The 27,988-nt window shown below is 45.0% G+C and overlaps 1 long non-coding RNA gene across 1 annotated transcript in view; it reads left to right on the top strand.

Annotated features, from left to right (window-relative positions):
- Window positions 1-377: 377 nt before the first annotated feature.
- LOC141165204 (uncharacterized) overlaps window positions 378-27,988 on the top strand; it is a 54,339-nt gene continuing 26,728 nt past the window's right edge. The window contains exons 1-2 of the long non-coding RNA XR_012251092.1: window positions 378-465; window positions 23,606-23,714. This is a non-coding gene — a long non-coding RNA (uncharacterized lncRNA). The remainder of the gene's footprint in view (window positions 466-23,605; window positions 23,715-27,988) is intronic.

Here is a 27,988-nt window from a genome sequence, read left to right on the forward strand (position 1 = left end):
ATAGAATGTCTGAGCTGGCAAGTACTATATACTCACATATCACAAAAAATACTATTCAGGATATAAATAAATACAAAACCCTTTCATGCTGTAAGTATCCCTCCAGTACACAATAGCGCTAAAATCAATCACCTCCCTGAGCACAGAGACCTATGCTGGGATGATGCAGGCGGGCATTCAGTGCCCAATGCGTGTCGCCACTACACGTGGCTTCATCAGGGGTCTTGTGTTTTAACTATTTGGGTTTTTTGACGTTGTTTGTATGTATTTATATCTGTAATGAATAAAATTTATTGTAACTTAGTATAACGTATGATAATTTATTGAAGTATTGTTGGGTGATCACTGCTTCATAGCACACCTCTTTTCCTCTTTTCAGGTGTGATGAATGCTGTCGAAGGTCTACTGGACTCTTCAACAAACCCTTGATGGTATGCTGTACCCTGATCGAGGACAGAGAACCAGGTACTTCCTGATAGACTATCCAGCATATCTTGGATCTTTGGTATTGGGTGCCAATCAGGTACTGACTTTCGGTTTAGTTCCCGGTAATCACAGCAGAGTCTCAACGTACCATCCTTCTTCCTAACACCAACAATAGTAGAGGCATAAGACGACTTCAACTTTGGAACCCAACCTCTGTTGATTAGGTCTTGCAAATACTCTTTCACTTCACTGTGTAATGGTTTCGACACAGACATGTAACTTCTGATTACTGGAGTCGTGTCTTTCAAATTGATTTTCAACTGCAATGATGGGATATAGCCTATATTAGAGTTGTCTTTGGAGAATGCATGACACTCTTCTCTCAGCATCTGTTTTGCTACCGCTCGATCTTCAGCACATAAGTGTTCCAGGGGTACTGGGGGATCCCAGGACTCCGAGGTGGGTCATGCAATTTCTTCCCCTGGGCAACTCCTGTTCCTTGTTGGGGAGACTGAATTCACTGTAGACCCCTGGGCGGGTCTCACACTGGCTGGATATACCGTTTTAATGGTTTCGATGTGACCTAACACAGTCTTTGGATCCAGTCTAATTTCGTGTCTCGTAGTATTCATCACCAGTATTGTCACTCGAGCAAACCCACCAGTAGGAATCGTAAGCACAGTCTCACCTTGAACTAGGCCTTCCGGAAGTTCTGAGGAGCCTTTTGGCACAAATAGTCTTTCCTGGACTTTTCTTCCCTGTTCTACCCGGACTCCACACCTCACCCCCACCATTTAGTTTGTAGGGTTGATGATGGTTGGACGCCAGCCTACCTTGACTTCTTTTAGGTCCATTGTATTCTGTGCTTTCTTTACTCTATGAATCACATTTTCCACCACGGCGTTGGGTATGGCGAGCGATGTGGCGATTGCATCCACCACCAGCACCCCTGCCTTGTGTTTCGTGATGACCTCACTGATTACATTATAACCCAGGATATATAACCTTCTGCCACGTTCTGATCACTGGTCACGAGAAAAAGGTACCAAAAGCTTGATGGTGTTGCTGTTCTTCGTTGGAAAGTCACTTCCACCCAGCCTATGAAAGGGATTACAGTTTGGTTGACGGCTTTGCCGTGGAGTTCCACTGGTCCCAAGAGTTCTTTTAGTGTGTGTCAGGTAGCGCCTTCTCAATTCTTCATTTAAAAAGCTCGCTTGGGCTCCTGCGTCCCACAGTGCTTTTACTAGGAGTCCATCTAGGTGGCACTGTATAAAGCACCTTTCACCGATTAGGCTGATGAGGCTATCTTTACTGACCGAGGAATCCTCCTCCCAGGAGTACATAGTTTGACCTCCGCACTGGGCATTAAGTAACTGATGCCCCTGTCTCCCTTGCAGCTGTTGTAGACGGGAACACACTTGGGGATATTACTGACGCAGCCGTTTTACCTCATGCGCCGTTCTGGGTTTTGGTGAGATTTGGATTGGCTTATGGGGCATCCTCCGTGTCGCAGTTGCCAGTCGCCCCACACTGGCAACCTCCTGTCTTTTAACCCAAACGACCGTGACCATTGGCACTCCTTGGCATAATGTCCTTCCTCACCACATCTTAGACAGTGGACACATACCGTACTCTGATTGATGAACGGCACGCTTCACAAGATATCCTCTGTTTTGGAACCCACTCCTGAGTCTGAGGGATACCGGTTCTGGCCTGGAACAAATCAACTTTTTCACCGCAATCAACTCGGCTCGCAGTTCTCCTATTACTTTCTCCCAGTCAGCGCTGGCGGTCTTCTCTTTTGTTGGTGATTTAAGTTTCCCTCTCGGTGGTGGCACTGGAGGGTCTCTATGTTGATCTTCGGACTGGCCACTGGGGGTTTCCAACTTCAGCTGACTCATTTTGGTGATTTAAGGAGCAGAGCCATTCTTTAACTTCTGTTCGCTCTCTGACTCCAAACTAGCTGCCTCATTTTTTCAATTAGGACTTCGTTCAGAATCCTAGGATCTTCTAGGTACTTTTTCAGCTGCAACTTGATGTCTTTGCTGATTAATCCCATTCCCAATTATCTCAAGAACTTCTTCTGGATCAGTCCAGCATCAAACTTCTCTTCCGCTTCTACATTTCTGGATGCAAACAACAGTCTATCCTTCAGTTCAATTGATCTGAACAAGAAACTTTGGGGTGGTTAATTATTTTTCTGTGAAAGGTTAATGAGTCAGTGGAACAATTCTGAAGTACTCTCTTCTTTATAGTGCCCTTGTAGAATCATCTTCATATAATGCAAGGTCAATTGACTATTCATTTCTAGCATACTATGGAGGTTCAGTCCTGGGCTGATCACTTTCACCATCCTCTCACCGATCTCATCTGGTTGGTAGCCTTTCTGTAAGCCTGCATCGAGCTGGTGCAACAAATTCCTATAAGACAGTCTCTTTTTCTGTTCATACTCTCAATTCTGTCCCAGGATCTTGAATTCTTTCCTTATGATGATTTGTGGTGTTAGAGAGGACTGTTTCCCTGATTTATCTAACCCGAGCAGGTTAAAGGTCCTGTCTGAGTCTATCACCCGTTCAGAGGTTTTGGTCGATTCCTGCAGGACTGTTGTTAGGGCTTTGAATTGTTCTTTCAATTCCTGTAGTTCAGTCTGTGGACGGAGATTCCCGCTTTTGGTAATTGGTGCCGCCCCTCCATCCTCCAACTTCAACCTGGTTAGAAACTGTGTTAGTTCCTGGAGGAATGTGCCCATGATGTCTTCAGCTTCTTTCTCTCCCAGCTCATCCATTTTTGCATTGATGGCAGCTAACAGTTGCCTGCAGTTGTGTGCTTTAGAAATCTGTTCTTCTGACATCTTTATATGTTCTGCTACTGTTCTCAATTCTTCACAGGTTAACTGAAGAAGCAGCTCACTAATTCTGTCCATTTGTATTTCCACATCCATTGCTGCTAGTGAGTTTTCTTTAGGGCTGGTCCTCTTTAACTGGTGTAACAGAGTTGAGTTGAGGTGCTGTGCTGCTGTGTTTTTCCAGACACTTTTCCTCCTCTCCCTCTACCCACTAATTCCAGCTCAGGACTCCCCGTATGGGCCACCAATGTTACACGCATGCTGCTAGGTTCAGATAGGGGCGAGACAGGTTACATTAATTCTTTGGAATCCTGGGGGAATCATTACTCAGGGCGACCATAGACCATGTGCTGCAGCTTCTCTTAGGCACACAGAGGTATTGACCCTCAGGCATAGACACAGGGGCACTTCTGTGAGATACAGAACACACACACCATCTTTCTCTTCGGCTCCAGCCAGACAGTAAACAACTTCCCCACATTCCCCTAGGGCTCTGCTAAAACCTTCCCTGTCTCATGTGACTGTGTTATCCCCTCTAGTTTATGGATGCTTTTAAATCAACAGCGCTACTTATGCATGTCACACATGCCCTCACTGTCCAGCCTGTATCCCTCCCCTCACACTGTCCTGCCTGTCTCCCTCCCCTCACACTGTCCTGCCTGTATCTCTACCCCTACACTGTCCTATCTGTATTCCATCTCCTTATACGTATCCCCTCCCCACACACTGTGTCTTGCCTGTATCCCCTCTCCTCTCTGTGCATTATGTATCCTATCCTCTCACTGTGTATTATAGCTGGTGCAGGGGGTGTGCGGTGCATGGCAGCGATTTCTTACTCCGCCCGTGACAAGCATGCTGACATCAAGTTTCCTGCCTTTGCTTGGTCGACGGCTATTATGGCTATTGCAGCACAGGGAGCTATTAGCTCTCTGCATCGCAATACATTTACAGTAGCTTGTGTCGGCGTGCCCCCTGACTCCACGGGCCTGGTCAACATTGCATCCTTTGCAACTGCACTCGTTACACCCCTAGTATCCCCACACCTCAGTGTATATTATGTATCACTTCCCTCACTGTATACTCTCCATGTTACAGTGCTCAGCATAAATGAGTTGTAATGCACGCGCCCGGACTGACTGGCGTGTGCGTGTATATGTAGTGATTCCACTGGACCGTACCGGAGAGTGAATGCCTGGAGGGGCGTAACTAAGTATCCACCCGATCCGACCAAGGTCGCACGACGGCATACGACGCCAGTGCACCAAGGAGGAACCGAGCAGAGGGACCAGGTGCTACTCCACGTCAGACCCCGGACACGGCTGTTGACCCACACCGGGGAATACAGGAACAGGCAGGTTAGGCTGGCACACAGACGGGTGGATATAGGCAGACACGGCTGGTATGCAGACGGGTGGATGCTGGCAAGCACGACTGGTATGCAGGCAGGGAGGTACTGGCAGGTACGACAGGTTGGAGCACAGAGTGGATAGGACCCAGTACAGACTGGGACTCAGGAACAGAACCGCAGATGCGGTGGACAAACACAGCAGAGTGAGGCCGCCCGGAGCGGCGAGCAAGAGCAGAGCAAAACGAGACCGCCAGGAGCGGTGAGCGAGAGTAGAGCAGGACGAGGCCGCCTGGAGCGGTGAGCAAGAGTGGAGCAGGACGAGACTGCAGAAGCAGTGAGCAAAGGGTCATAGCAGAGCGAGACTGCCGGAGCAGTGAGCAAAGGGTCAGAGCAGAGCGAGACTGCCGGAGCAGTGAGCAAAGGGTCAGAGCAGAGCGAGACTGCCGGAGCAGTGAGCAAAGGGTCAGAGCAGAGCGAGACTGCCGGAGCAGTGAGCAAAGGGTCAGAGCAGAGCGAGACTGCCGGAGCAGTGAGCAAAGGGTCATAGCAGAGCGAGACTGCCGGAGCAGTGAGCAAAGGGTCATAGCAGAGCGAGACTGCCGGAGCAGTGAGCAAAGGGTCATAGCAGAGCGAGACTGCCGGAGCAGTGAGCAAAGGGTCAGAGCAGAGCGAGACTGCCGGAGCAGTGAGCAAAGGATCAGAGCAGAGCAGAAACCGCAGGAGCGGTGAGCAAAGCAGAGCAGAGCGGAAACCGCAGGAGCGGTGAGCAAAGCAGACCAGAGCGGAAACCGCAGGAGCGGTGAGCAAGGCAGAGCAGAGCGGAAACCGCAGGAGCGGTGAGCAAGGCAGAGCAGAGCGGAAACCGCAGGAGCGGTGAGCAAGGCAGAGCAGAGCGGAAACCGCAGGAGCGTTGAGCAAGGCAGAGCAGAGCGGAAACCGCAGGAGTGGTGAGCAAGGCAGAGCGGAAACCGCAGGAGCTGTGAGCAAGGCAGAGCAGAGCGGAAACCGCAGGAGCGGTGAGCAAGGCAGAGTAGAGCGGAAACCGCAGGAGTGGTGAGCAAGGCAGAGCAGAGCGGAAACCGCAGGAGCGGTGAGCAAGGCAGAGCAGAGCGGAAACCGCAGGAGCAGTGAGCAAGGCAGAGCAGAGCGGATACCGCAGGAGCGGTGAGCAAGGCAGAGCAGGCTAGAACCACCGGAGCGGTGAGCAAGGCAGAGCAGGCAAGAACCGCCAGAGCGGTGAGCATGGCAGAGCAGGCAAGAACCGCCAGAGCGGTGAGCAAGGCAGAGCAGAGGGGACAGGGCTCTGTTCACATGGAACAGACAGGAAGGGAAAGGCAGAACCAGATACACACAAGATACTTGCAATGAAGTAGCGAGTGGAATCTAAACTCACAAACGGAAGTACAGCAACAACGAGTAGGAGTTAGGAGCCGGTTCAGACTCTGCAGAAAAAGGGAAGGTACGGACATAGAGAAAAACAGGAAACAGGTTAGGAGACAGTTCAGACAGGAACTGTTACTGCAACAAAATACAGGAACGAGCCAAGGTAAAGCCAAGTGCTGGTTCAGACAATGCAGGAGAAAGGAAAGGTACGGACATAGAGAGAAACAAGAAGCAGGTTAGGAGACAGTTCAGACAGGAACTGTACTGCAACAAATACAGGAGCGAGTCTGGGTATGCGGCCCCCAGAGGGCAGGACGAACAGGCTAGGAGCGTGTTCACACAGGCCTGGAAATACAGCCTCCAGGAAGGCAGACAGACAGCTGGCTAGAGTACACAGACAGGACACAGTTCAGACACGGGAACTGATACCGCAAGGCAGGAAACTTAGACAAGACCTGGCACATCAGTGACTAGAAGCCAACTGACAGAACAAGATGCTCAGTCAAGGATTCCAAGGAGGAGCTGGTTTAAATACCAGGTGACAGACATCAATACGCTGAGGACGCATTAGGGGTGTGTCTGTAGCAGCTACAAGAAACAGGAAGCTCAGCGGGCGTCGCCCTAAGCAGTCAGAGCAGAGCAAAGCAGACAGTATGGAAAGAAGCCAGAGTGGCAGTCTGGACTAGAAATCAAGTGCGCGCTCTTGCACAGTGGGAGATGGACCACTATGCAAGGATGCCGCCAGGTATGTAACATGAGTACACTTCAACAGATTTGTAAGAAGTTTTCTTTCAGAATAAACATTTTCTGTGGGACACCATACTATAAAATACTCCTACAAATGTGGGCCATTGATTGGACACCCAAAAAAGTAATTTTCCTCACAAATTCAGTCAAGACCATGTTTCAAATAAGATTACATCCCAATAAAAATATTAGGAGCACAGCTAAAGTTTATACTCGATCGTGAAACTTGATGGATGTCAACTTGTTGGATGAATGAACTGTAAGAAGATCGATCTTGTACAGGCCTAGATATGTCCACCACTCTTCTTCACTGTTATATTGATAGTATCTAGCCATTGGGTGGCTGGTCTTCCTCTTCACCTTCTTCCTCCTATTCTTTCAGCCGTTATGTCCTTCTACAGTGATTGCTTCTAATTAACAATAATTGAACCACAGGTAAGTCTAATTATTCATTAAACAGGTATCTAGCAGACAGTTGACTATAAAAATTTGTGACTTAACAAAGAAATCCCCTTCCCTTTCCATGCTGTCTGCAATTGCACCACATGGAAGAGAAATGTCACAAGACCTGAGAAAAAATAGTTTCTATACACCAGAAGGGTGAAGGCTACAAGAATATCAGCAAAGCTTTTCTTATTATACAGAATACTGTAACAAATTGATACAAAAATGTAACAAAGATGGAACTGCAATCATCTCATAGAGACGTCCAGGCCGACCACGGAAGCTAATACCTAAATGGGCCTATGCACAAAAAAGTCTGGCTACCTTATTCCAGGGCCCATGCTGAAAAATATGAAGACTACTGGACTCACTCATCTGAAGTGATGAGACCAAGATGAGTGTTTTTTTATTTTTTCGGAACTGATGGCTCCAAAACTGTATGGCGTCACAAAGGTGAGGAGTACAAAGAAAAATGCATGGTGCCTACAGTGAAACACGTGGCAGTATACTTATGTAGGGCTGCTTGAGTGCTGTTGATGTCGGGGAACTACTTTTCATTGATGGCATCATGAATTCACAGATGTACTACAGTATATTAAAAGAGAAGTTGCTACCATCACTCTGTAAGGTGTCCGAACGGGGTAGTTGTGGGCGAGCTGCTGTAGCTCCTGCACGCTCTTGTACCCTACAGGAAAATCATGTCCCATTCACAGTGTGCTGTTAGGTGTGGGGTGCATCACATTCACTTGTGGGCTATAGGCATCCGCTGACTCCAGACTTCCATATTCCGGAACCGCCGCACACAATCCAGGTGACACGAAGAGCTTTTCAAACACTCAAACATTTACTAAATAGTTCAGTCATTACAGTTGAGCATGTGGGAGAGGGCACAACAGGTTATAGTCTTTACCTCAGGTACCAGACATAACTTCAGCCCTAGCACTTGTGCCTGGTAAAGCATCCCTTCTCCTGCTGTCTCCAGTACCACTAGGGATCTCCACCGATGACCGTGCACCCAGATTCCGTCATCCTCCAACTTTGAGGATCTATGTCCATCTTCCCCTGCACGCCTGCAGGTGTGATGTGCCCGATTGTGCCGGTGCCAATCTCGATGTCCCAGGCCCGGCGAATGGATCCACTTAGAGTTGTATGGCAATCCACTGCCCCGAGTGATAGGCCCATGTTGGCCCTAGCAGCACACTGCACTTGAACTCCACATAGAGCTTACTGAAACTTTCCACTACTCTTAACCACACATCACCAGGAAGTACCTCTTCTTTTATTAATACTATTCCCCTCCCACCTGTGGGCCTATGACTAACATTAACTATTCCTTATCTATTTCCTATCTCTGCAGTATGTTACTAATAATCCATGCTCCCTTTATCTATAAAACACTTATCTTTGTACACTATCATGGGTTTTCCACATTTTCCCCGCTTTACCATAAGACATTACATAGGGATTATACACATACATGTTAAATGGATAAAACGCATAACTCTGTTTACATTACACATATGCATAAGGCTATAATAAAACAGGAGAAAGGCAAGTATAATGGCATACAAAAAGTTTATTATAATTTCATATTAAAAAGTCCATATATAAACAATAAAACAGTAAGGTGCTGACAAACAGATCCAAAGGACAAAAGTAATAAATAATAAGATAGAGCAGAGTAAGAAATAATGTAACACTTAATGAATAGGGAGCACAAGTACCATAGTCCTGCACAATTGCTCCATTTCTACAGAATATATCAAGTACATGGTAAAAGTAACTTACCCCAAGGTATCACACGTGGCTAGAGACAAGGGAGGGCCAGTGTCTGTCAGAAGAGGCAGCCTTTTCTGACAGACTTTTTATGGACTTTTTAATATGAAATTATAATAAACTTTTTGTATGCCATTATCATAGAATCATAGAATCATAGAATGGTAGAGTTGGAAGGGACCTCCTGGGTCATCTGGTCCAACCCCCTGCTCAAAGCAGGATTCACTAGATCATCTCAGACAGATGTCTGTCCAGCCTCTGTTTGAAGACGTCCATTGAAGGGGAACTCACCACCTCTCGTGGCAGCCTGTTCCACTCATTAATCACCCTAACTGTCAAAAAGTTTTTTCTAATATCTAATCTGTGTCTCCTCCCATTTAGTTTCATCCCATTGCTTCTAGTCTTTCCTTGTGCAAATGAGAATAAAGATGATCCTTCTACAATGTGACAGCCCTTGACCTATTTGTAGACAGCTATTAAGTCTCCTCTCAGTCTTCTTTTTTGCAAGCTAAACATTCCCAAATCCTGCAACCGTTCCTCATAGGACATGGTTTGCAGACCAGTCACTATTCTGGTCGCTCTTCTCTGAACTTGCTCCAGTTTGTCTATGTCTTTTTTAAAATGTGGTGCCCAAAACTGTACACAGTATTCCAGATGAGGTCTGACCAAAGAGGAGTAAAGACCGATAATGACTTCACGTGATCTAGACTGTATGCTTCTGTTAATACATCCCAGAATTGTATTTGCCTTTTTTGCTGCTGCATCACACTGTTGACTCATGTTCAGTCTATGATCTATTAGTATACCTAAGTCTTTTTCACATGTACTGTTGCTTAGCTCTATTCCTCCCATTCTGTATATGCTTTTTTCATTTTTATTGCCCAGATGTAGTACTTTGCATTTTTCCCTGTTAAAAACCATTCTGTTGGTTGCTGCCCACTGCTCCAGTTTATTTAGGTCTTTTTGAATCCTCTCTCTCTCTTCTCTAGTATTAGCTATCCCTCCTAGCTTTGTGTCATCAGCAAATTTAATCAGTTTACCCTCAATTCCTTCATCTAAATCATTGATAAAGATGTTGAACAATACAGGTCCCAGGACGGAGCCCTGTGGTACCCCACTTGAGACATTCATCCAGCTGGATGTGAAGCCATTTACAACCACCCTTTGAGTCCGATCACTAAGCCAGTTATGAATCCACCTAACAGTTGCCTGGTCCATTGCATACTTGGTCATTTTTTCAATAAGGATGGTGTGAGATACTTTGTCAAATGCTTTGCTGAAGTCAAGATATACTATATCTACAGCATTTCCCTGATCCACCCAGTCAGTGATTCTGTCATAGAAGGAAATTAAGTTAGTCTGACATGACTTGTTAGTTACAAACCCATGCTGACTCTGGTTAATCACTTCATTCTTATCCATGTACTTACATATATGTTGTTTAATAATTTGTTCAAAGATCTTTCCTGGTATAGAAGTCAGACTCACCGGCCTATAGTTCCCTGGGTCCACCTTCTTCCCCTTTTTGAAGATAGGAACAACATTTGCTCTTCTCCAGTCTTCTGGGACTTCTCCTGTTCTCCAAGAATTTTCAAAGATTATGGAGAGTGGTTCTAAAATTTCTTCTACGATCTCCTTCAGTACTCTGGGGTGTAATTCATCTGGACCTGGAGACTTGAACTCATTTATGTTAGCTAAATATTCCCTCACAATCTTTCTGTTTACAGATAACTTGGATTCCTCTATTCCTTTAAAAGGACAGTGAAGATCAGTTGATGTTACATTTTCTTTCTGAGAGAAAACAGATGCAAAATAGGAATTAAAAAGTTCGGCCTTCTCAACATCCTCTCTTACCATTTCTCCATTTTCATCCTGTAAAAATCCTATAGCATCTTTGACTTTTCTTTTACTTTTGACATACCCCCAAAATCCTTTTTTATTGCTTTTGACATCTCTTGCAAGCCTTAATTCATTGTCAGCTTTAGCTAACCTGATACGTGCCCTACAGGATCTGCAGACTCCATTATAATCTTCTTTAGATATGCCTCCCTCTTTCCATTTAATAAACATTTCTTTCTTTCTTTTTAGCATGTGTTTAAGTTCTGTGTTCATCCATCCTGGTTTCCTTAAATGCTTCCCATTCTTCCTACTTTTCGGGATTGTTAACGATTGTGCTTTGAGAATCTCATTTTTAAAAATTTCCCAACCTTCCTGGACATTTTTGTCCTTAAGGACATCCAGCCATTGGATCCCTCCTATTCTCTTTCTGAGTCTCTTAAAATCTGCCTTTCTAAAATCTAACCTTGAAGTCTGAGTCTTCACATGTCTTCCTCCTCTAGTTATCCAAAATTCTATAATAGCATGATCGCTGCCTCCTAGGGTCCCAGCCACCTTTACCTCTTCAACCATTTCCTCCCTGTTTATAAGGATTAGATCCAAAGTAGCAGATCCCCTTGTTTTCTCCCCTACCTTTTGGAAGATAAAGTTGTCAGCAAGAGAGGATAAGAATTTGCTTGACCTGTTAGTTTTACTTGAGAGAGATTCCCAACAAATGTCTGGATAGTTGAAATCTCCCATGACCACTACGTCATATTTTTTGGAGAACTTGGTCATTTGATACATAAAGAGTTCATCCATATCTTCAGCTTGCCCAGGTGGCCTGTAGTAAATGCCTACAATGGTGTCCTTTCCGTTGTTCTCTCCTTGTATTCTTACCCAAACAGTTTCCACAGAACTCCCAGTCTCTGAAGCTTCAATCTCTGTGCAGATATACGCTTTTCTAACATACAATGCAACACCTCCTCCTCGTTTATCAAGTCTGTTTCTTGCAAATAAGTTGTATCCTTTTAGCCTGTTATTCCAATCATGTGGATCGTCCCACCAAGTTTCAGTGATTCCAATGACATCATATTCCTTTTCCTGCATTAGTAGTTCCAATTCTCCTTGTTTGTTGCCCATGCTTTGTGCATTTGTATAAAAACATTTTAGTTTGTGATTGGTTTCTCTTCCTCCCATATTTTTATTGTTTAAATTGTTTTGTCTTTGTTCTTCCTTTCCACTTCCAGTAGCAGAGATCTCAATAGTATTTGTCAGCTGTATGGCTTTTTCTGGCCTTTTGCTTCCCTTCCCACATTGTTCTAGTTTAAAGCTCTTCTGATGAGTGTAGCAAGGCGACTTCCAAATACATGTTTTCCAGTCTTCGTAAGGTGCACCCCATCTCTAGCAAGTAGTCCATCGTATAGGTAATTCATTCCGTGATCCAGAAATCCAAATCCTTGTTGACGGCACCATCGACGTAGCCAGTTGTTCACCTGTAGAATCTTATTCCACCTCATTGTTCCATGGCCATCCACTGGGAGGATGGATGAGAAGACCACCTGCGCTCCCAATTCTTTCACTTTCTTGCCTAAGTCTTCAAAGTCACTGCAGATGGTTTCCAGGTCCTTTCTTGCGGTGTCATTTGTCCCCACATGTATTAGCAGGAATGGGTAGTGATCTGTAGGTCTGAAGAGTCTTGATATCCTGTCAGACACATCTTTAATTTTTGCTCCTGGAAGACAGCACATTTCTCTTGAGGTTATGTCTGGTCTGCAGATAGCGGCCTCTGTTCCTCTTAACAGGGAATCCCCCATGACCACCACTCTCCGTTTTTTCTTCACAACATTCTTCTTTCTCCATCCAGGAGGATTCTGAGGGCTTACAAGGTTATTCATTGCTGGCAAAGTCTTATTTTGCTGTATTTCTTCATGGTTCTCCTGCGTGAGAGCCTGGTACTGGTTCCTGAGCAGTATGGGTGCTGACTGCCTCTCGATCCTCCTGCTTCTGTGGGTCACATGCTTCCATTCCTCTGTTTCGTCAGGTGCAGTTCGAATTTCTTCTCTTTCTGAATCATGAAGAGATAATTCTGCTCTGTCTAAGAACTCTTCACCTTCCTTAATGATTTTCAAGGTAGTTAACCTCTCTTCTAGATTTCGCAACTTTTCCTCCAACAGGGACACAAGCTTGCATTTCTGGCATGTGAAGTTTGGCTTTTCCACTGGCAAGTCTGTGAACATGTAGCAGGATATGCAGCTCACCAAATGGCTCCTGGACTCTTCCATGTTCTTATTGTTAATGTTCTGAAAACAGTGAAAAAAGCTTTAAAAAAAAGCTTCAAAATGCGCGCGCCGGTAGGCGCGCGGTTTACCGATGTCCTCTTTTCAGCTCCAACAGCCAAAATCCAGTGTTCTTTGAGCTCGCGGAGACTCTTCACTTACCCCAAAATGCAGTGGGAATATGCAAATTATCTCCTCAGGACTCCTCCCCTGGTTTACCGATGTCCTCTTTTCAGCTCCAACAGCCAAAATCCAGTGTTCTTTGAGCTCGCGGAGACTCTTCACTTACCCCAAAATGCAGTGGGAATATGCAAATTATCTCCTCAGGACTCCTCCCCTGGTTTACCGATGTCCTCTTTTCAGCTCCAACAGCCAAAATCCAGTGTTCTTTGAGCTCGCGGAGACTCTTCACTTACCCCAAAATGCAGTGGGAATATGCAAATTATCTCCTCAGGACTCCTCCCCTGGTTTACCGATGTCCTCTTTTCAGCTCCAACAGCCAAAATCCAGTGTTCTTTGAGCTCGCGGAGACTCTTCACTTACCCCAAAATGCAGTGGGAATATGCAAATTATCTCCTCAGGACTCCTCCCCTGGTTTACCGATGTCCTCTTTTCAGCTCCAACAGCCAAAATCCAGTGTTCTTTGAGCTCGCGGAGACTCTTCACTTACCCCAAAATGCAGTGGGAATATGCAAATTATCTCCTCAGGACTCCTCCCCTGGTTTACCGATGTCCTCTTTTCAGCTCCAACAGCCAAAATCCAGTGTTCTTTGAGCTCGCGGAGACTCTTCACTTACCCCAAAATGCAGTGGGAATATGCAAATTATCTCCTCAGGACTCCTCCCCTGGTTTACCGATGTCCTCTTTTCAGCTCCAACAGCCAAAATCCAGTGTTCTTTGAGCTCGCGGAGACTCTTCACTTACCCCAAAATGCAGTGGGAATATGCAAATTATCTCCTCAGGACTCCTCCCCTGGTTTACCGATGTCCTCTTTTCAGCTCCAACAGCCAAAATCCAGTGTTCTTTGAGCTCGCGGAGACTCTTCACTTACCCCAAAATGCAGTGGGAATATGCAAATTATCTCCTCAGGACTCCTCCCCTGGTTTACCGATGTCCTCTTTTCAGCTCCAACAGCCAAAATCCAGTGTTCTTTGAGCTCGCGGAGACTCTTCACTTACCCCAAAATGCAGTGGGAATATGCAAATTATCTCCTCAGGACTCCTCCCCTGGTTTACCGATGTCCTCTTTTCAGCTCCAACAGCCAAAATCCAGTGTTCTTTGAGCTCGCGGAGACTCTTCACTTACCCCAAAATGCAGTGGGAATATGCAAATTATCTCCTCAGGACTCCTCCCCTGGTTTACCGATGTCCTCTTTTCAGCTCCAACAGCCAAAATCCAGTGTTCTTTGAGCTCGCGGAGACTCTTCACTTACCCCAAAATGCAGTGGGAATATGCAAATTATCTCCTCAGGACTCCTCCCCTGGTTTACCGATGTCCTCTTTTCAGCTCCAACAGCCAAAATCCAGTGTTCTTTGAGCTCGCGGAGACTCTTCACTTACCCCAAAATGCAGTGGGAATATGCAAATTATCTCCTCAGGACTCCTCCCCTGGTTTACCGATGTCCTCTTTTCAGCTCCAACAGCCAAAATCCAGTGTTCTTTGAGCTCGCGGAGACTCTTCACTTACCCCAAAATGCAGTGGGAATATGCAAATTATCTCCTCAGGACTCCTCCCCTGGTTTACCGATGTCCTCTTTTCAGCTCCAACAGCCAAAATCCAGTGTTCTTTGAGCTCGCGGAGACTCTTCACTTACCCCAAAATGCAGTGGGAATATGCAAATTATCTCCTCAGGACTCCTCCCCTGGTTTACCGATGTCCTCTTTTCAGCTCCAACAGCCAAAATCCAGTGTTCTTTGAGCTCGCGGAGACTCTTCACTTACCCCAAAATGCAGTGGGAATATGCAAATTATCTCCTCAGGACTCCTCCCCTGGTTTACCGATGTCCTCTTTTCAGCTCCAACAGCCAAAATCCAGTGTTCTTTGAGCTCGCGGAGACTCTTCACTTACCCCAAAATGCAGTGGGAATATGCAAATTATCTCCTCAGGACTCCTCCCCTGGTTTACCGATGTCCTCTTTTCAGCTCCAACAGCCAAAATCCAGTGTTCTTTGAGCTCGCGGAGACTCTTCACTTACCCCAAAATGCAGTGGGAATATGCAAATTATCTCCTCAGGACTCCTCCCCTGGTTTACCGATGTCCTCTTTTCAGCTCCAACAGCCAAAATCCAGTGTTCTTTGAGCTCGCGGAGACTCTTCACTTACCCCAAAATGCAGTGGGAATATGCAAATTATCTCCTCAGGACTCCTCCCCTGGTTTACCGATGTCCTCTTTTCAGCTCCAACAGCCAAAATCCAGTGTTCTTTGAGCTCGCGGAGACTCTTCACTTACCCCAAAATGCAGTGGGAATATGCAAATTATCTCCTCAGGACTCCTCCCCTGGTTTACCGATGTCCTCTTTTCAGCTCCAACAGCCAAAATCCAGTGTTCTTTGAGCTCGCGGAGACTCTTCACTTACCCCAAAATGCAGTGGGAATATGCAAATTATCTCCTCAGGACTCCTCCCCTGGTTTACCGATGTCCTCTTTTCAGCTCCAACAGCCAAAATCCAGTGTTCTTTGAGCTCGCGGAGACTCTTCACTTACCCCAAAATGCAGTGGGAATATGCAAATTATCTCCTCAGGACTCCTCCCCTGGTTTACCGATGTCCTCTTTTCAGCTCCAACAGCCAAAATCCAGTGTTCTTTGAGCTCGCGGAGACTCTTCACTTACCCCAAAATGCAGTGGGAATATGCAAATTATCTCCTCAGGACTCCTCCCCTGGTTTACCGATGTCCTCTTTTCAGCTCCAACAGCCAAAATCCAGTGTTCTTTGAGCTCGCGGAGACTCTTCACTTACCCCAAAATGCAGTGGGAATATGCAAATTATCTCCTCAGGACTCCTCCCCTGGTTTACCGATGTCCTCTTTTCAGCTCCAACAGCCAAAATCCAGTGTTCTTTGAGCTCGCGGAGACTCTTCACTTACCCCAAAATGCAGTGGGAATATGCAAATTATCTCCTCAGGACTCCTCCCCTGGTTTACCGATGTCCTCTTTTCAGCTCCAACAGCCAAAATCCAGTGTTCTTTGAGCTCGCGGAGACTCTTCACTTACCCCAAAATGCAGTGGGAATATGCAAATTATCTCCTCAGGACTCCTCCCCTGGTTTTGGTTATACTTGCCTTTCTCCTGTTTTATTATATTCTGTTCAAGTTGGCTAGATAATATGGGGTGTGAGTGGTTATTTATCCATACCACCCTATTTTGAATCTCCTAATGTGGGCTTTTGTGTTTCTCATTATATGCATAAGGCTGTTGTCTTCAGGGTAGGGACAGGGTAAGACAGTCCACATCCTCACAACTCCATGCCCTTGGTAGACGTGCACTTTTCCTACCTAAAAATGATCTAAAACACACATCTATGGCCACTGTTGCATTTCTGAAGAAGAAAAGGTTGAAAGTGATTCAGTGTCCAGTATTTCTCCTGATTTGAACACCTACGGGGAATTCTGAAAAGACAAGTTGAGCATCACTTTCCATCCAGCATCCAGGCTCTAAAACAGGTCTTTCTGGAAGAATGGAAAACAATGGATGTTGGAATATGTTGCTAACTTGTTCATTACATGTCTAGAAGATTTGGTGCTGTACTTAAAAATCATGGTAGTCATACAAAACACTAGATGCAGTCAGAGGTGTATATAGGTCTTCGAGCACCCGGGGCAAGAATTCAGTTTGGCGCCCCCCCTCCCCCGCTCCTTGCCCAGGACATGCGATTTGCACACTAAGGCCACGGCCCTGCTATCAGCATTTGGTCAGTATTTTTCACAGGAGTGGGAGTCAAAACCAGGAGTGGGTAATAAACGCAGAATTGGTGCACTTGTTTCTGTTATACCTTTTCTTTGGTTGGTCAGTATTTTTTCTCAGGAGTGGGAGCCAAAACCAGATGAGGAACAAATACTGGTAGCGGGGCCTTGGCCTTAGTCACATACCGACGAGCTGCTCCTCCTAATTCTTTCTGTGAGAAGCAGGAAGAAAAGCTCGTTGTCACGTGACCGTAAGTATGAAAATCGCATATGAGTGAAGTGGCCATGTGATGACTGATGGAACCTGCAATCAGAGCTGAATCCTGACAGTGAGTATATTAGACGCTGTTAGGATTGGCTACAGGGCTTTATTTTATAATTAAAGGGCTCGTCAGGTTTGGGAGGAAAGTCTGCAGTCACTGTATGTGACTGCAGGCTTCTGAATTCTCACAGCGCACGCACTGCACACATTTAGGATTCTACCTTTCTGTGGCAAAAGTAGATGGTCAGATCACCACAAGTATGAGATTTGTATACTTCTGGCCACATTCCGACTAGACGTGTCCTGCCTTGCTCAATTCACTTTCATTGAGTGAGACCACGCATGTCTAGTCAGCACATGACTGCATTTATGCAAGTTACTGGCACGAGAGAATCCTGACAGCATGCAGTGTGCACTGTGAGAATTCTGAAGTCTGCCGCCACATAGAATGACTAACAGCAGACTCATCACAAACATGGACAACATTTTTAATGCTCCTAACATAAATAAAAATATAAAAATGTCAGCATCATAAAAAACATTTACATCCAGGTACCTTATAGATGACGTTGTCTTTGGAGTCGTTCTCTTTCTTTTCTTCCTCTTGTCCAGACACATGATGACTTCTCCTATCCACATCTTGTCTCTGCAGACTTCCATCTTCTCTGGTCTTCTGCAGCACATCCACACGATGCCCTTAAAGATAGAAGTGTCAGTATAATGCTATTGAATAAAAATATCTGCCCTACGCTGAGCCCCTGAATAAATAATTGCCTCTCAGTATATTCCCTGCACAAAATATGACCCCCACACTGTCCCTCTTATGGTACATTCCCTCCACACTGCCCTCCCCTTTCCATACTGGGCTCCCTCTTCACACTGACCTCTCACACTGTGTCCCCCCTATAGGGCACAGTCTCTGTACTGTGCCCCCTCATCACACTCCCCCTCCTTAGCATACTGTCCCCTCCTGGCTGTGACCTAACAGTGTCCCCCCAGTCCCCCCATGCTACCCCCCACCCATTACTCAGCCTCTATTCTGTGCCCACTCACACTTTTCTTCCCCCATACTGTCTCCTCACACTATTCCCTTCAATAGTCTCCTTACACATTTCCCCTACCTCCTCATATTTCCTCCTCACACATCTCCCCAACTCCCCATACTGTGTCCGCACACATCCCATCACCCTCGCTCCCCATACTGTGTCCGCACACATTTTCCCCCTTGCTACCAATAATGTGTCTGCACCCACTCCCAACTCTCTCCCCACAGATTAAACCTCTCCCCTCCACCTATCTCCCCTGCAAAATTAATAAATAGCCCCCTGCACAATGAATAAATCCCCCCTGCACAATGAATAGCCCCCCTGCACAATTTAATAGCCCCCCTGCACAATTAATAGCCCCCACCACCCCGGGCTGAATCTTCGGTGTTTTCAGTTCCATAGCATCAGGTCAGAAGCACTTACCATCGAGGCTCTGCTCTCTCCTGTGGGCGCCGGCGAATGACGTCAGCAGCACGATCACATAACCTGATCACGCTGCTGACATCGCTCTAAGCCGACGGTCAGAGCTTCAGTTGTACTTGGGTCTGCAAGACGCAAGTACAGTCACTGGGAGCCGGCATGCTGCAGCTTCTCTGAGCGAGCTGTCAGCTTGACGCTGGCTCAGAGAATGGCCATATCCCGGTTCGGGGGGCGGCAGAATGCAGCCACGGGGGGACACCTCGGACCGCTGCATTATGCGGCCCGACAGCGCCCCACCTGCCGGCTGCACCCGGGGCACATGCCCTGGCTGCCTTCCACTGGATGCAGTAGTTTTTGATGTGGAGTGTATTCATTTTTGCTTCAGCTAGTTTGAGTAAAAGTGAAGCTTTTGAAATGAAAATTATATTATTAACCTTACTTTCATGTAATGGGTTTAAAAAATGTTCTATGAAACTCAGTCTTGTCAAAGTTTCGGAAATTGTTTTTGTAGTTAGTAAATTCTTACTTTTCATAGGGGGTGTACTCATTTATTCTGAGCACTGTACCTCACCACACTGTATCAAGTCTCCTCATCTTGTATACTCTGTCTATGTATATTCCCCATATATCCCTCACTGTATATCTGTATATATTTTATGTGCTGTAAAAACTTACTGTTGCTCTGATTCATTTTCCTCTGGACTATTGCATTGCAACTCTCTACTGCGTGGTCTCCCTCTTACTAAATTCACCACTTTCCAATCCACCCAGTATGCAGTAGCCCGAGTCATAGTTCTGTTCAGCTGCCACACCGATATCTCCTCCCTGTGCCAGTCATTGCACTAGTTGCCTATTTGCTATAGATTACAATATAAACTTATTATCATTCTCACCCACAAAGCTCTCCTCAGTTCTGTACCACCCTACATCTCCTCTTTTTCTTCTGTCTGTCAACCTACCCATGCTCTCCGTTCTGCTATGAATCTAAATCTAACCGCCTCTATTACCCAAAACCTCCAACTACAGTCTCCAAGAATCCTCTGGAATGCACTACCCAGACACTCAAGGGAATTCCCAATATCCACAGTTGCCGCAGGTCAATCAGCCCACCTCACTGATCTAACTATTCCCTGCTCGCCCTTCCTAAATTTTCTCCAGAACCTGGTTCTTTATATCACCTGATTCCACACCCTCTATGCACCCAGTAGCACTTTGTATCTTTACTTGTACAGATAGTAGCTGGTGACTGTTCATGCAGCTTTATTTGAATGCCACAATTTATTATATTTATACCTGGACCATACAATACAAGCACTTTTTTACCTTTTCTGTCACACTTATTCACTTATAGATTTGTCTGTACATGTCACCTCTGAATTGTAAAGTGCTGAGGAATATGTCAGCATTATAGAAATAAAAAAATCTATTATTATTTGATGTATTCTCTTCTCTCGCTGTTTATCCTACACACATGTACTACCCTCAACTGTATATTCTCCCTGTATCCTGTTCTCTCACCATATATTCTCCATGTATGCTCTCCTATCGCTATATATTTTACCTGTTTCCTCTCCCCTCTATGTATCTATGTACAGGTGCATCTCACTAAATTAGAATATCATCAAAAAGTTAATTTATTTCAGTTCTTCTTATATAGAGTCATTACAAACAGAGTGATCTATTTCAAATGTTTATTTCTGTAAATGTTGATGATTCTGGTTTACCGCTAATGAAAACACAAAAGTCATTATCTCAGGAAATTAAAATAATTAACAAAAAACACCTGCAAAGGCTTCCTAAGCATTTAGAAAGATCCCTTAGTCTTTTTCAGAAGGCTCCACAATCATGGGGAAGACTGCTGACTTGACAGATGTCCAGAAGGCAGTCATTGACACACTCCATAAGGTCCCAGAGTTCCAATTTTCATTTGGAAATCAAGGTCCCAGAGTCTGGAGGAAGAGTGGAGAGGCCACAATCCAAGCTGCTTGAGGTCTAGTGTGAAGTTTCCACAATCAGTGATGGTTTGAGGAGCCATGTCATCTGCTAGTGTTGGTCCACTGTGTTTTATCAAGAAGACCAAAGTCAGCGCTGCCGTCTACCAGGAAATTTTTAGAGACTTCATGCTTCCCTCTGCCGATAAGCTTTTTTGGAGATGGAAATTTCATTCTCCAGCAGGACTTGGCACCTGTCCACACTTCCAAAAGTACCAATACCTGGTTTAAAAACAACAGTATCACTGTGCATGGGTGGCCAGCAATGTCGCCTGACCTTAACCCTACAATGCAGACGAGCTGAAGGCTGCTATCAAAGCAACCTGGGCTTCCATAACACCTCAGCAGTGCCTCAGGCTGATCACCTCCATGCCACGCCGCATTGATGCAGTAATTGATGCAAAAGGAGCCCCGACCAAGTATTGAGTGCATTTACTGAACATACATTTCATTAGGCCAACATTTTGGATCTTAAAACCATTTTTCAAGCTGTTATAAAGTATTCTAATTTACTGAGATAACGACTTTTGTGTTTTCATTGGCTGTAAACTAATCATCCACAGTATCAGAAATAAACACTTGAAATAGATCACTCTGTTTGTAATGACTCTATATAATATATGAGTTTCACTTTTTGTATTGAAGAAATGAAATAAATTAACTTTTTGATAATATTCTAATTTAGTGAGAAGCACTTGTATGTAAGGGTTCACTCTCTTAGGTTCAAACATGTGCAGCCTCTTCTGGGCACAAAGGTATAACAGCAAATAAACAGTTCATTCAGCAGGCACATATGTTAGTGCGGGCTAACTCGAATAGATTACAGTCCTTTCTCCCAGTGCAAACTTTACACACAGAAGAGGTATGGTCCTACCAGTCTAGGTACTACCTGCGGCCCAAGCTCCAGAAGCTTCTAGCGCCAATCAGAAATATTCAACTCCATGCACAGTTCACACTGAAAAGGCTGCAGCTTTCACATGCTACTCTGATAGAGACCCTAGCTTGTGTCTCTCACATTTTGACTGGTCACTCACCACCTTCAACATACTCCACTCTGCTTAACTTCCAGAGGACTGACACAAAATGAACCCATTTCCCGGTTCTTAGTCAAAGCTAGCCAGGTGCATCTAATTAAGACCTACAGTGCTAGGATTTAACCCAGTCCTACCTAGCTTTGCTACAATATGCGCCATGTAGTCAGTCCCATCACTGTGTTTGTATATATCCCCCCATTGTAGTTTCCCCATGTGTCTCCTCCCCTCACTTTTTATTCCCCCTATATCTGATCATTGTTTCTGTCTTGCTTCTATCCATGTTATCTTCTATTTATTCCCTTCATAGTCTCTGTTCCCATATCATCTATATATAACCTTTAATAGTCTGGCACCTTGTGTATCACCTCACGTTCAGTCAACAAACCAACTTCATACAACTTGCATAATGAAGTTATACAATGGTGCATATTTATCAATATGGCATAATCCTCAGACAGTGCAGACTTTGATTAGACAGTCTTAAAATGCTCCAGATTTTTCATAGTGGTTCGTATTTTTAGACTGGATAGTCTAGTTTGTACCACCTATCAGTTGTCTTACTTGATATTTATCTTCATAAATCTCCCCCACTGTGTGTACGTGTAACGTATTGTGTATACAGATCCCTATAGACCTGATGATTGCCAAAAGAGAGTCTTTTTCTATTTCTCTTTTTCTGGGCAGGAGTAGAACGGTATACCATTTTTTCAATTGTGAAAGAAAACTTTGGTCCTGATTTATCATATGCATTTTTTTAAGTCACTTGTCTTTTTTCTTTGGCATTATTCGTTGCTGGCACACGCAGTTCACGACTTTTATGCAAAGTCAGAAATCATATTTATTTTCTGTCTTTAACCAGTTTTGTGACTTTTTAGTGGAAAAAGTCAAAAGAATTGCTGGTGTGCACAAAATCACTCCAGGAGGAACTGCAGTACATTTGTGCAAACATTTTGAGACTTTTTGAAAAGTCGCAAATAAGAAATCGGGTAAAAACTTCTGAAAAGCCTAAATAACTACCACAATGGCAAACTAAAAAAAACAGATGAACATATAAAAAAGGTGACTTCTAAATGGAGCAAATGAAAAGATGAACATGGTGCAAATGAAAAACAGACAAAAAATAGACGAAAAAGGTTCAAATGCAAAAGTAAATCAGCCCCACAGTCTCAGCTTTATGTTTTTTTTATGTTTGATATGTTCCTCCTGGCCACCAATTTCTTCCTGTAGCACATTGTTTGGCACTGCGTTATGTGCTTATGTGGACTTCAGACCCTCTAAGGGTAAATACTGCCATATTTTTTCCAATGTCTAAGGGCCTAGTGTTTATAAGAGACCATCCCCTTCACACTGAGTCAGAGTAATTAGGCCCTTAAGGTTCCATTTCTGTGCTTAGCTGTTCTTCTGTCTTATTCTACTGACCCCTATCCATCAGGGGGGAAGTGACTTTGGGGATTACTGCTGTATGGAGGTCAAAGAGTGAAATCTAGGGAATCCATTAAGATACAACTCCTTAAGACGTAGTCTCCTGACATGCTCAGCTCTGCTGTGCCGCTGGGCTCTGCTACATTGATACTTGTGAGAGTCCTGAGAAGCCCCACAAATTTGCTGTGCTCTGTTATACCACAGCTCTGCATTGCCGCTGGGCTCTTCTATATTGATACTTGTGAGAGTCTTGAGAATCCTCACAAAGTTGAGTTGCTGGGCTCTGTTATACCACATCTCTGCTGTGCCACTGGGCTCTGCTACAACATTCCACACTGCTCCATTTTTACTGGGAGTCTCCTGACCTACTCAGCTCTGCTACTTTGACAAGACTACTCAACTATGCCATTATTCTAACTTTGCTTCATTGTTTTTCCCATGCTGATTCTACGGCCTCTGCTCCTTCAGCTGCTATCTATCCAGCCTCTACAGCCACTGTTGCTCCGATCTTGCTGCATCAATGATATTATTCCATTTGGTCATCTGGACAAAGGTCTTTGAGGGTCCACTTCACCAGGTGAGACTTCACAGTTGTAAACATTATACATATTGTTAGACCTGCCAGAGTGATGTGCAAACAGATCTGCAGATTATCATAGGCTTTAAGTATTACCTTGTTCATAATCATTAATAGGGTTAACTATAGGTTTCTTTGTTACTTGAGCAATTTACATTGCCTTAATTTAATGTGGACAACTGAAAATATGATGAACAATTATAGGGGTCTTACAACATTTTACATTGGTGGTCTATCTTTAGGGACTACCCTGATAAGCAGAATGAAGTGACAGCAGCATAAGAACCCCTAACACAGCAAAACATGCGTCCATGCTACCATTTCATCTGGTATTACAGTTTTACCCTGTACTTGAATGGACTAACCTGTAGTACTAGATACATATGGGCTCACAGTGTCAGATGCTGTACTGAAGGGTAGGAGCGATCCATTGGTACTTACAAGACAAAATTATCAGCAGAAATATACAATGCGTCAATCAGAGCAATTACTACAATAATGTTACGTAAAGGCACTGGAATGTCTAAACTACAAATATAATCAGCTAAATCAGGAACAGATTAGTGGTACTCTATAGTGTTTACTGACTATGTAGTGTGAAGGTCAACCACCTCACTTATGGGGAGTCCAAGGTCCTGTGATGGGAAGTTGGAGAATCTCTTCCCATTTTAACCTGCCATCTTTCGGTGGCCAAAGCCATAAACTTCTTCCCAAAGAATGACTTTTGGCTCTGTGGGGGCCACATTATCACTTCCAGGACTCCTTGTTCTTTATGCTGAAGATATTTCTTAAAGGGAATCTGTCAATAGGTTATTGATATGTAATTTGACAGCCCCATAATGTAGGGACAGAGACTCAGATTCCAGCAAGATATCACTTAGTTTAATTGGTGCAGAAGTTGTGATACAATCACTGTTCCCTCATCCACGGTTTCTAGCAGTGCTCAGAATGTTGAGCCCTGTGTAACCCCACCTACACCCCTGATTGGCAGATTTATGTGTACAATGTGCATTGACAGAAATCTACTAATCAGTGGTGAGGGGGGTGGTTATACAGAACAAATTTACCAGGAGGCACGAGACACTTAGTGATAGTCTCTTGCTGATAAAACAATAACTATTATTGAAACAGCAAAACACAACCTAGTAAGTGATACCTTGCTGGATTAAGGATCTCTCACCATACATCATTCTGCTCTCATATTACAAAAACCGGCTGACAGATTCCCTTTAATGACTTTATGCTGGGGGTCTTTGTCCTGCTGCAAAATAAATTCAGAGCCAATCAGATCCCTCCTTGATGGTATCATATGATGGATAATTAATTATCTGCCTGTATTTCTCAGCATTGAGAACACTAATACTCTTGACAAAATTTCCACCTCCATTTGCTGAAATGCATCCCAAACTTGCAAGGAACCTCCACCATGGTTCACTGTTGTCTGCAAACACTCATTATTGTACCACTCTCTAACCCTCTGGAGAACAAACTGCCTTCTGTTGCAGCCAAATATTTCACATTTTAACTAATCAGTACAGAGCATTTGTTGTGATTTTCTGGACCCCAGTTTTCATGCATAGTTGAGTTGCTTAGCCTTGGTTAAATGTCAAAGGTACTTTTTTTGGTCACAATCCTTCCATGAAAACCATTTCTAGAGAGACTACTCCTATTAGTAGATGGGTGTAGCCGAGTCCTATTGATTGCTGCCAGTTTTGAGTTGGTAACACTACTGGATAGTGTTGAGCGATACCTTCCGATATCGGGAAATATCGGATCGGATTGGATCGGACCGATACCCAAAAAGTATCGGATATCGCCGATTCCGATACCAGAAACCAATGCAAGTCAATGGGACAGAAATATCGGAATGAAAATAAACCCTTTCTTTCCTTGTAGGTTAATTCTACATGAAGGAAAACAACTAAGAATAATGTAGAATGTATTGGGGGAGGTGGGGGAGACAATAAAGGCATAGAGGTTTAGCCCAATCAAATGGAATAGCAGGAATTAATATTTTTTTTAAGACGTTCTGAGTTACGGAAATATTGACTATGTTAAGTATTTTTATATTTTGTCAGATATTTATGTTTCACTACTTCCATGCTCTTCACGTTCTTTTTTACTTCTCCCACACTTTCTCCTTCATCATCCTCAGCATCAGCATCTTTTTCATCCACTTCTTCTTCACCTTCTTCATCTTCTTCTTCACCTTCTTCGTATTATTCTTTTTTTTTACATTCTTCATATTCTTCTTATTCAACTATTATTCTTCTTCATATTCTACTTCTTCATCTTCTTCCTATTCTTCTTCTTCATCATATTCTTATTTGTGACAGGCATTCCTGTAGTTGTTATCTATAAAAGTTTGAACATTACACCTTTCGTTCTGCCCGTCACAAAAGATTTACAACAGGATTTGTCCGCATTCAGTTTGGCCTGCAGCAGGTCTTTTCCAGGGGCACCACGAGGAGGAACGGACTCACCCCCATACACTGCTTATAATTTAGATATTATCTTTTGCTTTGATTTTTAGTGTTATGCTTAATGTTCTTCCGCTTTTTGTTCTGCAGCTTCTTGTACTTCTGCTTCTTGGTTTTCTGTCTCTTGTTCTTCTGTATCTTGGTGGTCGTCTTCTCTTCTTTGTCCTCTTGGTCAACTTCTTCAGGGTCATCTTCTTGGTCTTGTTCGGGGTGGTCTTCAGGGTCGTCGTCTTCGGGGTCCTCGTCTTCAGGGTCGTCGTCTTCGGGGTCCTCGTCTTCGGGGTCCTCGTCTTCTTCGGGTTGGTCTTCAGGGTCCTCGTCTTCAGGGTCCTCGTCTTCGGGGTCCTCGTCTTCTTAGGGGTGGTCTTCAGGGTCCTCATCTTCTTCGGGGTGGTCTTCAGGGTCCTCGTCTTCAGGGTCGTTGTCTTCGGGGTCCTCGTCTTCTTCGGGTTGGTCTTCAGGGTCCTCGTCTTCAGGGTCCTCGTCAGGGAGATCCAGAGTGATTACCAAGAACCATTTCAAAAAGATTGAACTTGGAAATGTAGCAGAAGGTACAAGAAGGCTGAGGAACTACCGAGGACCAGCTGACGGTACTGGAACCCGGATGGGTAGTAGAAGGTACAAGAGCCAATGGAACTACCGAGGACCAGCTGACGGTACTGGAACCCGGATGGGTAGCAGAAGGTACAAGAGCCAATGGAACTACCGAAGACCAGCTGACGGTACTGGAACTCGGTTACTAAGCAGGAGGTAACTGTGCCAGAAAGCACTACCAAGGACCAGCAGACGTTGGTGGAACTTGGATACCGAGAAGGAGGCACCTAATCCAAAGGCACTGCCGAGAACCAGCTGACGGTACTGGAACCCGGATGGGTAGCAGAAGGTACCCATGTAAAAAAAAGTTTCAAGGCCGCGAGCCGGCCGCCGTTACCAAAACCCACACTCCTACAGGGGGTGCTTGTCCTATTGGCACTATGGAACCAGCCTTCATTGCCAGATCCCGCAGCCCACATAGGAGTCACCTAAACTGCAGGCACCATAGAGTCGGCTAACCCGACCGCAACACGACAGGACAACGCATTGGAGGCAAAGTGACGTTGACACTACCCGGAAACAGCTGGCGTGCTGGAACCAGGCTGGGCAGGAGGGAGTACCCGTGCCAAAGACACTGCCGAGAACCAGCTGACGGTACTGGAACCCGGATGGGTAGTAGAAGGTACAAGAGCAAATGGAACTACCGAGGACCAGCTGACGGTACTAGAACCCGGATGGGTAGCAGAAGGTACAAGAGCCAATGGAACTACCGAAGACCAGCTGACGGTACTGGAACTCGGTTACTAAGCAGGAGGTACCTGTGCCAGAAAACACTACCAAGGACCAGCAGATGTTGGTAGAAATTGGATACCGAGAAGGAGGCACCTAATCCAACGGCACTGCCGAGAACCAGCTGACGGTACTGGAACCCGGATGGGTAGCAGAAGGTACAAGAGCCAATGGAACTACCGAGGACCAGCTGACGGTACTGGAACTCGGTTACTAAGCAGGAGGTACCTGTGCCAGAAAGCACTACCAAGGACCAGGAGACGTTGGTGGAACTTGGATACCGAGAAGGAGGCACCTAATCCAAAGGCACTGCCGAGAACCAGCTGACGGTACTGGAACCCGGATGGGTAGCAGAAGGTACCCAAGTAAAAAAAAGTTTCAAGGCTGCGAGCCGGCCGCAGTTACCAAAACCCACAGTCCTACAGGGGGTGCTTGTCCTATTGGCACTATGGAACCAGCCTTCATTGCCAG

This window comes from Phyllobates terribilis, unplaced genomic scaffold (genome assembly GCF_046119375.1).
Source record: "Phyllobates terribilis strain yellow unplaced genomic scaffold, ASM4611937v1 Scaffold_11__3_contigs__length_659146591, whole genome shotgun sequence".
Classification (NCBI taxonomy): domain Eukaryota; kingdom Metazoa; phylum Chordata; class Amphibia; order Anura; family Dendrobatidae; genus Phyllobates; species Phyllobates terribilis.